General features: G+C 38.4%; 1 protein-coding gene across 6 annotated transcripts in view; it reads left to right on the forward strand.

The window, feature by feature from the left end:
* Positions 1-14,072, forward strand: part of ZNF516 (zinc finger protein 516) — a 100,408-nt gene that overhangs the window by 27,063 nt on the left and 59,273 nt on the right. The window lies entirely within an intron of this gene.

The following is a 14,072-nucleotide window of genomic DNA, read 5'->3' on the forward strand; positions in this document are numbered from 1 at the left end:
TGTATTAATTAGATGTTTGTAGGTAAGCTGTTGTAAGTTTCTGAGGAGTATTTTATGGTTGAAGCAGCAGAGCAAAAGAATACCACAATTGTTGCTTTAGTTACCGTTTTTCCGGTTACAGTTTTGTCAGAAGAGAAGGTAGCCCAAAGCCCCTTTTTCTGCAGTCCAGAGGTTCCAAAGAGAAGATATAAGCCTGTGAGAGCAGAAAGTTCCTTGACTTGGTGGTTATTGGAAGAGGCTTGAGATATGACTGAGTGTACTATAAAAGCTCAAAAGATGAATAAGAGAATCCACAGACAAGTTTTGGTCAAAAATGTCACCTAAGCTGATGGATGTACCATGATACTTGAGCGCTTGACCCATGAGGTTTAGTGCTTTGAGTTGGCAGTACCGTAACACCCATTTTTATTGTGCTTTCTCTGCAAGTTTTATCTGTACCTGGTTTTCAATATTGTTTTCAACACCTTGATTTTAAATGTTAGTTGAATGAATCATGCTTGAATTAATCACATTCAGGAGATAATTGAAAGCCTGTCAAAAAAGAAGTGTGTCAGAAGGAAGGACAATACTTTTAATTGTAAACCTTTATTTTTAGAGATCTTGAAAGGATTTGTCATGTTTGAATACAAACCTGATACAAGGGTTTAAGGAAAAAGTTTCTTTATTTATACAAAATACTCACTTATAGATAAGGTGGTGTACTTTTGACCCCATACACAGTAGTAATAATGTGTGTTTTTTTATTTCAAGATTGTGGTTTTTTACTGTTGGTCAAATTGAGGCTGTTTTTTTCTTACATATATGGCAAGTTTTTACTTGTGAGAAAATCATCTCTTCAGATTATAAACAGTAGCTTTGGTAAATGTACCCATTACTTACGGAAGTGAGTACAGGTGTGCTTATAAGAAGAAAATCTTATCTGTTAAAAAAAATAAAACCCCAAATCCTCTAAAGTATTAGCAAATATTGTAGCTGACTCTTGTAAACCTGCCAAAATTAGATTACACCTGCCTAAAAATGTGCTTTTAGACAGGCATTTTCTACAACTTAACACATGCTATTTCTACTGAAATATAAACCTCCCTGGCATAGATTACCTAGTTTTTATTTGTGTGCTCTTTGTTTAGTGCTGCAAGTGGAGTAGCCATGTAATACTAAAGATAATATATAGTTATAAATGGTTTGTTTTGGTAGTAAGAAGTGTCAAGTAAGTGTTTTGTAGCAGTTATTTATATATAGAGCAAATATAATATTGTGCTATTACATCATGATTATTTAACACTGTCTGCAGTGTAGAAATATATTAAATAGGGAGTAAATGAGTAATAAATGGGCAAGATGCAGAGAAGTGAAAGCAATGGTAAAGATGGATAACCTAAAATAGGAAACTGGTCTTTATATATGTGGCCAAGATAAATGGCGTTTGTGTGTTAGGAATAGCATCACAAAACATTCCATAATGAACCAGCCACGCTGTAATCCATGCTTATTTGTTGTGTAACAGGTTTAAGGACTTAGCACTGTGGCTCAAATTCTGCTCTTGGAGTTAAAGAGTCACAGTGATGTTGTGCTTCTCTGGTGGAAAATCTACTTGCTTCAGCATTGCCCTGAGCGGTGAAGGAGTATATTTCTATTTGCAGAACGGGAAAATGTGTGATATAAAGTAGCATGCTCATGCTGAAGGAAAGTGGGTTTGAAAAGCTTTTGAATCATACTTACAGTCTAGGTGTAGAAAGTGACTAACTCCTATGAGAAGAATACGTCACTGAAGTGAGCATCACCTCTAAGGATCTTACCCTTTAATTTGTTGTTCTATATAGCCTACATCTTTTCCAGTTGCTTGTGAAGAAATGGAGAGAGAAGTGCAGCACTTGAATTCTATTTGTCATTATGCTTCTTGTTATTAAATGTAAATACATAGCATTGGCTGGAAGTATATGTTTCAAATAGGCAGACAGGCTAGAGGTCAGTGACATGTGATTTATGCCTTGTTAGCTTCTTTACTAGCTTGCCTTTACCATTTATTTGATGGTCCTTTTGGTTAACTTAAGAGATGAACTCTGGGTAGGTAGAAGAAGGGGTTAGTTTACTTTTGGAGCTTATGGGAAAGAAGCTATTTCTCAACTTCTGTCTGTACCTCTGATGAAAAGAGAGACTTTGACTCTTTGAAAAGGTGAATCTTGACTTTATAATGATAATTTACTCTTAGAAATTATTTGAAGTTGGAACATTTGGCACCGTTTAAAAGTACATAAAAGAGCACATACAAAAGATTGCAAGTTCCTGCCTTGAGGAATATACATACCAATTAGAACATAGCAATATGTAGTACACATATTATGCATTGGGGGGAAAAATATATATACAAAACTGAGTGATGGATTTAATTTTAGAAAATAATTTTGAGTCATTTGTGGAAAATATAATTTAAGAATGAATGAAAGTATAATGAAAAAACAGTTCTAAATGCCATGTCAGAACACAAGGTCGTAAGTGGGAAACTGATATAAAAGCTGTATTAAGGAGGGTGAGTCACTGCCCACACAAAAGAGAGTAGGGTGGAACTGTATAGGTCCTTGAAGAAGAATGGCGCTTGAGCCTCACACGCAAGGCATTTGGCATGGGTGTTGCCATCCTTTGATTTTTGGGACAGCAGCAGTTGCTGAACAGACAGAGGGGGACAAGTTACAGGCTTGGAGGCTGGAGATGGTTCTGTTGTAACTGAGGATATAAAAGCCTGAAGAATAGGCATCTTCTGGGGAAGAGGACAGAAGGGGCAAGAAGGAGGCATGTGTGTGTGTGTGCTGTAATGTCCTGGCAAACAACAAGCCAGTGAGCAGGGACTGAGACTGTACTAATGAGTGAGAGCCCAAGTGGAGGAATTAGTCATGAAGGGCCCAAACAGGTTTGGGAGACATAAGGAAGTGAAAGTGCTCCTGGAAGAAGCAGAAGTGTTGGGGACAACTGAGAAAGGCTGGAGGGCAGGCAGACAGACGGGGAATAGTGGGGAAAAGACATGGCCTTTAAAGTACGTCTGTGGGATGGCGGTGGCCAGGAAGGGAGTGTGAGCCTGGCAGCTGGCCTCAGGTTGCCCAGGAGGAATCTGACAGGCAGGCAGCGTGTATGGATAGCTGGGGGTAGGAGGCATAGTGGTGACAGCCATGGTGTCACCATGAGGTGGGGTGGAGCCAGGTCAGAGGGTAGCGGTGCCACAGAAGTGATGTGGGATGGGCAGGGACATGGGTTGTGGTGGAAAGTGCAGTGACACATATGGCCATGGTGGTGTGTTGTGGTCGCTGTTGTGGAGAGTGGTGAGAGGAGAGGGTGCTGGTCTATGCAGGTGGTACATACACTCAGTTTTTGAAAGCAGTAATAAAGTCTCATTAATATTTTGTGATGCAAACAGATCGGTGTTCTTGGTGTATGTAATTCATGTTTTTCTCACCAGTCCATAGATTTGTCTTGCAAGTTACAGTTTTGGTGTATGGAAAAATAAATTAACCAGCAGCAGCCTGTGCCATCAGACCTTTCTTCCTTGCAGGCTTGCTTGCTTGCTATCCTGTGAGTGATAATTTCAGAGGTTTTGGTTTGTTTTGAAGTAGTTGCTCAGCTTTTGAGTGTTGAGGCTGTTACCAGAGTATCTAAGTAGGGGCGAAAACGTTTGTTCTTTTACTTTTTTTTTATGCTCTTAACTCTACCTTCCTGTACTAAAGGTGAGCAGTGAGCTCAGGAATTGTTTTGGAGATATCTGCCCAGGCCCTTCTTTTTCACACATTTTCTGCATTTGGATAAATTTCCGTCTATCTTTGGAGTTCTGGGAAAGTGCCTTATACACTGTAGGTGAAGGACTGGCCCAAAGATTCCCAGTCTTTGATTAAATTGCAAGGAGAGGAGAAGTACATATATGAAGTAATTCTGAACAGAGTTATCAGGGTTCATCTTGTGATTCCACAATGTCCTGACCTGCCAAATTCTGAAGCATGCTTTTTGTTGTGCTGTTATGAGAGCAAAGTTGACAGTGCTGGTAAAATATGCTTTGAAATTGTATTTATAAGGAGTGGATAGGATGTTTGTCTCTTTTAGGTGATACACTGCTGCGATGTTCCGCAGAGATAGTTCAGCACTTCATACCAGAATAAGCCAGACCAACCAACAGCTGAAAGATTTGATTTCAGGTTTAGTTTCTTTACTCCTGACTAGGAGGTTTGAAATTCAGAAAAAGATATCTTGTGCTTTATATTCATTTGACATATCAGACTATTCTTTTCTTCTCTTTGTGTTTAAAGAAGTAAACGAATGAAAAGAGGAGAAAAGTAGCTATTTCACTGTGCAAATTAACTAATGTTTTATGGTTATGCCACTTTTACTGTACTGGCTATGCGTGTTTGGTTTTCTTTGCTGGCAGACACAGGCCAGTACAAGACTCAGTGTTATTTCGAAGCTGGATTTATCACATGTAATGGAAATGGCTTTTAATGATGATAACTTCAGAAAACTCTAAAATTAACTGTTGGAGTAATGAAGCAACAGCTGACATTTCATCTATAGAACTACTGGAGAACTTAGGAACTTTTGATCTTTCCTTTAAACTGCTAGCAGTCATTTGTCTTACTGCTATGCGTTAGATAAACTCATCATCACAAATGCACTTGTGGATGGACTGATCTTCAGGGGTGCTGTGTACTTCAGTATAAAGGAGGAGAAATGAAGATATTTTTAAGACACTGGTTATCCACAGATTGGCCCTCAGCACTGTCTTCTGCCAATTTGGGACTGGTGGTGTCATGAAGCCAAAGGTGTGTGTGATTTAAGCAGTGTAGTAGGTCCTGAGTCTAAGCTGGGATAGAGCAACCTTCAGTTTGGGTGGTGAGTGATCTCTGAAGTGCACTGTCTTCATCTGGGCCTGGGCATAGTCTGCGTGCTTGACATTCAGAAATGTTGCAGAGAATGGAAAAACTGTGATTGAAAGCATTAATGAATTACCTGCTTAAGTTCTTAAGAAGTTTAAAAAAGCTTCCTAAAATAGAGCTTGTCCATGCTGTTTGTGCTTTACAAGAGCTTACAGTGAAATACTTTATATATACACAGACATGCACATACATATCTCTACACACACAGATTAAAAAAAAAGTAACCCAACATCTGCAAATGAGATTTTTCCAGCTGTGTGTTTTGTGAATTTTGTGTTGCCTCTCAGTGCTATCTCACAAGGTAATGTTTAACAGAATACTTTTATGATTTATTGCATATGATTATTTGTTCTTGTATTTCAGGACACAGTTCCTCTGCCTTTCCCCTCTGCTTTTTCTGTCCCACTCTTTCTCCCCTCCCCCCAGGTTGTTTTTGTTTTTGTTTTAATGCACTCTTTTTGCTTTTGTTTAACTGCTCTATAATTACTTTATGATCTGGTGGAGGTGGGAGAAGTAAGCAAACAAATTGGTGGTGTTCCTTCAGAAATAATTTTTGTTACAGTAAGACATTAGTAGTTAATCAAAGCGCAGTGCTGCGATTCTCAGTCTGTTAAGAGGTTAACGCTTGGCAACGCTTCTATTTATAAGGTAATGATTTTACTGTTGCAGTTTGAGTAGGATATATTAGGTATAAGTGAAATTAATGTATTACCTTGAATTTCTTAATTCTTCACGCAGCTTATCTTGCAGTAATGGCCCATAGAAATAATATTTACCTTCCATTGACCTGGTGATCACATGTCTGTACCTAGTAAACTTGTTTGGTATTAAACATACAACTTTTTGCATTTGAGGTCTGCTATGGACAAGTTACAGCACTGCATGAGTCTGCTAAAGCAGTGAAATTTGTTACTTACTGGTGCAATTGTTGTGACAGTGGAATTTGGGTAGGCACTTAGGGCAAGGTTGCTTCTTGTAACTTCTGCTGGGGTAGGAAATAAAAAATTCAAAACATTTACCTTGAATTATGCACATGTTTTTCTTCCGTTCAGGTCTGCATGTACACAGCACAAAGGCATTCCAGTTTTAGTTAGCGGTGCAGCTTCTGAATTTATACAAATTGATTTCATGGCACTGTGTGCTCTTATGGCAGCGGAGGATGTGGTTTGTGTGTAGCTTGTGTTGATGGGGCAAACGAAAGAGGCAGCAAGAAGGGGTGGGTATGTGTCTGTGTGTGCCATGTACTGCATTCCCACGCTTTCTGCCAGCTGATCATCCTGTCCATGTTCTTCTATACAGATAATGTAAAAATTGCAAAAAACATAAGTATGTCCTTGTCATGACACTGCAAATAAAAATAAGTACTTCTAATTTTTTTTTTGCTGTTGTAAGATAGAAACTGAGCTCGGAACAGAGCATATTAACAGAAAAATACCCCACCTGTACAGTTTGAAATCAGCCCCCACACTGAAGATTAAAATGGCCATGTTACACTCCATGTAAATTGGTCTGCAGTGGAAACCCTAACAAGATCATTAAATATAAAAGCACTATCGGGTGCTGGGAAAATACTGTGCTGCCCATATATATATGCATCTCCACAGACATGCATGAATAGACAGCATCAATGCCATCGATTTGAATAAGGAGGTAATACACAGGATTGAGGTGACTTTGCTTATAACTGACTCACTTTTTTGTTTGAAACTATCAGAACTGTAAATGTTTCTTCAACTTTTAAATCTTGGGTTTTGGGAATAATAAGCTATTCAAGTACCTCCCTTGGTGGGTGTGGCCAAATAGGAAAACATTACTGTTATACTCAAGTAAAATGGAGGGTTTTTGTTGTTGTCATTGGGGTTTTTTTAAGGTTTTTTTCTTTTTTTTTTTTTTTTCTGGAACCTAAGTTGATGCTTATTTTCAGAATTAATGATACTGTTACAGCATGTCAAAATAAGAGCTTTTGACTTGCCAATATATATCAGTAATGACCCTAGGAAAAGAAAAATCACATCTGCACTGGTGCAGTTCTTGGCTTTTCTAGGGCTGATCAATAATCACATTGTGCATTCATTCCCACTAGCCCCCCACCCTGCAGGGTCAACTTGAACTACTAAGTCTTTGCATTTCAGAAAAAGGACATAGGCTGCCTTTTGAGTTACTAGTATCAGTCTCAGTGTTTCCTTTGGCTCTAATTTACTGTTACCCATCAAAAAAATCAGTAACTTTTTGGTTTTTTAAATTTATTTATCTATAATTTTTCAGGAGAGCTTATTTCTTCTGCCTTCTGGTGCTGTGCTGAGAGGTCTGGGTAGAAACTGGACTCAGGATGCTGAGGTTTGCTATGGTTGTGCTATTCAGATGGATCCTCTCTTGATTGTATTGTAGCATCTGACAATGACAATGGGAGAACAACAGTTTCAGGGCCTCATGTCTGGATGGTAACGCAGCTGCTGCAATAAAGTCTTGTTATGGTTGACCAGTCACATTTGGACAGTTATTTCTAATTAGAAGTTCTTATTTGCGTTGCATTAGAAAATAGTTTGAAACAAACTGGTAGATGTTTGGGAGAAGTTAGTTCATTTTCTTCTCTTTGCCTTGAAAGATTAATGTTGCTTTTTGTTTTGTCCTGCAGCCAGAATAAGTAGCCTTGAAAAAAATCTTGCTGTTAAAATAAGCTTTTTTTTCTTTTTTTTTTCTTTTTTTTTTTTTTAATATAATGTAATGGTCTCCAGCAACTGCTGTAAATTAAAGGATTATTGTGGGTAGTTCTGTCAGTGTTAGACATCGCCAATAGTTTTAAGTCTTGTGATGGCATTTTGTGATTTCTGCATTGTAGGTTTTTTTTTCCATGAAAGTACTAGTGTTAGTGGTTCCCTTTTATTCATTTCTTCATATTAGGGGGAAATGTAGTTTGTTCATAATGGATTATTGATTGGTCTGTGAACAGCAGAAGCCCCAAGGCCTTGTCATCAATGGTACTTACTCTCCCAATAGTGAATGCATCGCTTCATGCAGCCATTCGCAACCTCAGTCTGTAGAATATAAGCCCGTAATTGTTACTCTTGTGCAGCACAGTTTTTAGGGAGAGGAACTCTTCATTGTCATTATGGGATTTTCCCCCTCAATTTGTTCAAAGAATGGTCCCTTTGTTTTGGTAGCAAGATAAAGCTTGTCCTGGATGTTAATGATACATTTCAATTCATTGCTTAGAATACTACAGTGTAACTAGTAAAGTACATTTCTTTGTCTCTCAGAAGACAAACACGCACAGTGCACTAAAACACAAAGTATGTACTGAGTGGGTGACAGCTCTGTGTTTCTCAACATACACTTCCCCCCACCCCCCCCACCCCAGGCTTTCTCCTGAACTGATTCCTGAGGACCCACAAAAAAAATCTGGGTTACAGAGGTCTTGTTGACTTCATTTTGAGAGCGATCACCTCGTTGCAAACTTGTGCCTCCAGCTTTTTCAGCATTAGTGTTTTTACCTTTATTTCATGTATTCCTTCCTCCGCTAAGGGTGCGGCATCAGTTGGGAAAGGCCTGACTCTGCTTTCCTGCCTGCTGCTCGGAAGCCTGCTGCAAAATGTCCTTAGCTCATGGAGGGAGAAGGACACAAAAACACATGATGTATTTGGAGAAGCTCAAAATAATATCTCAGGGTTCAGACAGCAAACTTTGCAAATGGGAAGAGTTTCACCAGCTGCAGGGGAAGGCTGGTTGAAAATAATTAAACAAAAAACTTTTTGCAAAATGCTGCCCAAGGATTTTAAAAGCCGGAGTGGAAATAGATTAATAGAAATTTCTTTCTTTTTCCAGAAGCTTTATATTTTTCTTTTTCAGTCCTGTGTCAATTTTGTCAGGCTTCAACAGACTTCAGGAGGTCTGTTGTCCAGATTGCTACTTCTGATAGCTGAAGACATTTGGAAAATTTGCCAGTCTTCTGCTACTGGCTTGGGATTTTTTGATAGGTTTTTACTGGGTTAGTTCGGTTTACTCTCAAAAAGTCCATTTAGAACTACGCTGCCTTTGCCCTTGCAAGCTGCAGAATGCCAGAATTTCCTGCAAATTCAGGTACAGGCTTCCTGTTTAAAGATAAGCTCGTTCTGTGCTCTGGTGTAGTCTGTGGTCCATGATCTGGTGATACTGTCTGTGAGAGGCATTTGGGTAGGACTGTTGTTGGCAGGAGTGAGCCTTTAGTCAGGGTGATGGACTGATGAGCCCCGTGGGATGTGGCTTTTCAGAAGAAGCCATGTCCCCTCACAAAGTGGGGAGGAGGGTGTGCAGGTAGGGCAGGGCTGGTGTGTGTGGAGGACAGAGTTTGCAGCCTAGGGAGAAGATACGGACGGGGAGAAAGGTCTCTGTGGTTCAGCGAGCTCGAGGGCTGGTGGGGCAGCTGTAAAATGTTCTTTCTTTTGTCCCCTCTCTTCCTGCGCTTTGCTCTTGTCTTGCCCTGAATGGCAAAGCCTGTTTGGCTCTGAGCTGATCTGAGCCATCTCAAATCAGCAGAGAGCCTCTCTCCAGGTTGCTGTTCTTCAAAAACACAACTTCCTCAAATTCACCTAGATATTTACATGCTATGTCCTATTTCATCATCTAGAAGGAATTTCAGTAAGATGCTTTTCAACATGATCATGCCTCCCATAGGTTTTTTGTTTGTATTTTTTTAAAGTCCTTGTTGTTCTTGGCAGAGGAATATGGTGGAGTGGTTGGAGTGTATGTTCAAACCTCTTGGAGATTAGAAGAGCAATTATTTTTCCAGCGCATTTCCAGTCCCATCTCCAGATGGGACTTGAAATACACCCAGACTGAAAGCAGTTTGTTTTAAAAGATGCACTCTGCTATTCGAATATGTCTGTGCAGCTTCCCAAATTGTATTTTCTTCTTTATTATTTACTGAAGAGTTTTCCCTTCTTGCCACTATAGATCATGCAGTATGATTTAAAAAATATTTAATTGAGGAGAAATTTAAAAGAAATATATAGTTTGCTTGTTCTGTTTTGGAACAGGAATAATTTTGTATGTTTTTCTCTGTCTGCACTGCACAACATATTTGTATGCAATTACTTTTCCAGTGCGGTATCTTTTGAATTCTTTTTGTCTTAATTTATTCTCCCCCCCAGTTTTCCTGTGTTATTTTCAATTTCTCTTTTTATTAATTGTTTTCCAAGAGGCACAAAAGGTCCTTAAGAGGCCGTGTCTTCCTTTGAGGACCTGTGGGCAGTCCTCAATACCCGGTCCTCTTCCAGAGTAGGACCAGGTGGGACAAAGAGAAGAGTAATATATATTTCATAGTGCTTCTATGTTACACATAGTGCTCTTTCCCTGTACTTCTGGGCATGCTTCATTGCAAGGATAAATGATGCTTCATTGCAGAAGTTGTGAGGGTGCAGCAGCCATGTACCAGGGTACCTGCTGAACTGCCAGCAGGGACAGGCTACCACAACCTCACTGGGAAAGCCATGGATGGTGATGGAAAAGATGCTGGGGCTCTGTGATCACTTTGGTCAAATGTGCTTTCTCTGAAAGGAAACAACTCTGTCCAAGTTAGTTTTAAAAACCAAAGGAGTTTTGAAAAGTCCTAAAAGTTTGAAATAGAATAAATTCTGACAAGTAATTGCTTTAAGCGGGTAGGAAAGCTTGTTTTCTCATTGGAGGCACCAGGGGAATAAAACAAATTTTGTTTTTATTTGTTCCCGTGTGGGTCAAGGCAAAGAATCTAGTGAGGCAATGGTGCAGGAAGAAACCTTATAACTAAAATATTTGTCTGTGCAAAAGCATTTATTTCTCAGCATATCCCCCCCTCCTGATCTTTGTTCATTTTTCTCTTCCATCTTGCTTTATATACCAAACTCATGTGTAAGCAGTGATGATAAGTGTATTTTAAAAGGAGCTGAAAATGCCTCATGGATAGTGGCCAGCTGTTTCTTACATGAACTGCTGATGCCTAGTTCAACAAAGTAAACTGAATCTAGTTTCTATGCCCCTTAAAGTATCACAGCTCCCCCAGGTAGGTACATGGGATTTGGCATAGACTGCAGTGCCATTGAGACACACAAAATATTTTTAAAGACTATATATTAATTTATGGTTTACATTCACTTGTGTTTTCCTGTGGCTTGCCTCTCTGCTGGTGGGGATTTCTGTGCTGTGCCAGTCTGGGAGGAGTCTGCGGGCTGGGTGTGACTCTGCTATGGATTCTGTGTGATGAGCCAGTGCTATGGAAGTGCAGGGTGAGCTTGGACCAAAACAGTGAAGGGCTGCTGGCTATCGCCTGAAACACTTCAGTAGTCTGAGGGGAGCTGGAGGTGGCTGCATTCCATGTGTGCTGATAGAGTATTATTTCAGAATACTTTAAAATCTTGAATTATTTCAAATTACAACTTTTTAAATTAGCACAGTCAACCAGAAAGAAATAAAGATAACTATGGCAAAATTTTACTCCTAATGAAAGAGTGACTGGTGGTGTTTGATTTACCAGTTATCTTTCATCCACTGTGCTATTTTTGATGTTTAGTATTTAATCCCAAGGTAAAAATTATTCAGACAAAATGTTGTTTTCTATTGTTAGGATTCTTTAACAGTGTTTTTTTCCTTATTTTGTAAGTTCATTTTTCTAAATTAAAGCTTTTTTTCAAAGTTGTAATTTTATTTACTACTTTCCAATGCACCAGCTTTGCTGTTCTGCAAAGAGACTTCTCTGGAAGAATTACTTCTAAGTAGCCATTTAAATGATATGAGGAGGGAGAAGTGAGTTGTTTATATATTTTACCAAAGACAAAGACTGACCTCCACATACTGTGTAAAGTAAGCTCAGATTGGATGAACACCCGTCATCCCCCTAGAATTTTGTCTGTGGACTATCAGACTTGAAATTTTGTTGAGTCTTACATGTGCATGAATTCAAATAATTCAAGTGTAGGAATGCTTTATTCCAAATTTTAAGTCACAGATTGCAGTGTATTGGGCAAGATAAAGTAGTAAAGATGAAAAAAAAATTTCAGAATATTTTTGTGAAGATGATAACACTTCCTTTAAGTATTTTAGACTAATAAAATTATTCGGTAGTTTTTAAGTCTGACATTTTCCCCCCTCAGGCCTAATTTAATACAGGACTGGGAGGATCTCCTGTGAGTGGCTAATACCCTTATAAGTAATGCTTTCTTCATAGCCTCATTTTCATAACTAAGTTTCATTAATGAAAATGCTATAAATAATTAAAGTGAAATATGTCAAGAGTAAGCCCAGGGAATCTGTGGCCAAGTAAACAAAGGGACTCTGATGCTTTGGATCTACATGTGCTTGGACTGCTGCATACAGCATTCTTGTCTAAGCTTGGCTCTTAAAGCTCTTTTGAACTTTCAGACGGGAAACACTGCAGAAAGTTGAGTTAAAATGGGCCCTACATTTTAAAATAATAATTTTTAAAAAGTTGTTAGTCTAAAAATCAGCCTGCCAATAGAAGTCATATGTTCACTAATGTGAGCTGTAGAAAATTAAGAATGTAGAAAACATTGTATAAAATACATGAAAAAATTTGTTCCCAAAGCTTTATATTTTTTTTCTGAAATGGTGTGGAACATTTCAGAAGAAGCTGTTGCTTGCATTTAGCATTGTATACTTGAACTTGGTGTTTCTTTTTATGATTTAATGACTTTTAGGTTAAATCTTTGATTATAAGACAATATGGGTTGTTACTTGGCAGTTTTACGTTGTGGATCAGATAAATAAGATGTTACTCTTAAGTTGTTTCATCCACTGTTGGGCAATATAAACTTGTATTTTCTGTGTGGTGTGTTTGTACCTTCTGGTGCAGCCACAATTTCAGTGGCTGACATCCTTTACTCTAAACCCAGGAAGTTTTTTTCTGAGATTGTCCCTCAGTTTGATTTTAAATGACTAATTTCAAAGATTAGTTTAGATTCTGTAGTTTGTAAACTTCCTGGTCGTATGGACTTCTGAATTTGAGATATCTCTTTTTTTTGATTAATAAAAAAATGCTTCATTCAAGAAATGAAATTGCTTTTGTCACTCATCCCTTAAATGTTATTGTCAGCTCTCTGAGGAAAAGGTAGTTTGGTTTTGATGCTGTTTGAGAACTCCCTAACATGCTAAATGGATACTAGATATGCAGAAAATCCAGCCCAGAAATGAATGTCATGTAGCAAATAAGAGGGCTAGATTAAATTAAACGTAATGAAATTCTTCTGTAGCCTGTGAGTGAGATGAGCATTGCGACAGTCTTGCTTTTTGTTTAGCTCCTGCTGCTGATATGGTTAGACTGCCTGTTTACGTATTGGAGGGACTTAGAGGTGAATACAGTGAAAAATCTCAAGATTTGCAGCTGTAGATCTGTAGCTCTTTGTTGAGTCATAGATGGATGTGGGAATATATGGTCTCATTAGTGCTCTGCATATTTTTAGCTACATTTTAAGAAGCTGATGTATTCTTAATGTGGCAATAGATCAGTTTTCTTCATTAGAAAATGCTGTGTTCTTTGATCTTAGTCATGTGGTGTTTGTAGTTCTTAATGAGGATAGGAGGGGGGAAGATTTTGTTTTACAGTGTAGTAATTGGAAAAGAAACAGCCTATGTGGATTTGAATCATTATTTTTTGCTGTATACAAGGTGCTGGTGTGTTTCATCTTGCACTAAGATACTGACCCTTGCATTTATTCATGAAGAGATACAAAAATATTTAGACTTTTATTAATTTGCTCTGGTTATTAGAGTTTTTTCTTGTTTTGTTTGTTTGTTTATGGTTAAAATTCTGTTTCATTGAGGTGGGTGGTGGTGTCATTTCCTGTGTGTCATGTTGACATAAATCACTTGCATTTGTGGTAATTTGATAGCTACATTATCACTTTGCTTTGTTAGTTTGAGACTAAAATGTATACTTGGAGGATTTTTTAAGTTCACTGTCCAGCAGGAAATAACTTTTAGTTTTTATGAATGCTTTGTCAGGCTCTGCATTCTTGTTTGCTCTGTAATCAAAGTACTGAGCGTCCTCAGCCTTTGTGCCTTTCTGTGCCTGCCACTTCAAGTACAGCCGAGCTGTCTGAGACACAAAGTAATGCAGTTACCAGCAGGAATATGATACTTACTAAAGTCTCTAGGAAAGCCTTTTATCTTTGGCAAGTAAGTATTTTACATGAAATT

Source organism: Taeniopygia guttata, chromosome 2 (assembly GCF_048771995.1).
Source record: "Taeniopygia guttata chromosome 2, bTaeGut7.mat, whole genome shotgun sequence".
Classification (NCBI taxonomy): domain Eukaryota; kingdom Metazoa; phylum Chordata; class Aves; order Passeriformes; family Estrildidae; genus Taeniopygia; species Taeniopygia guttata.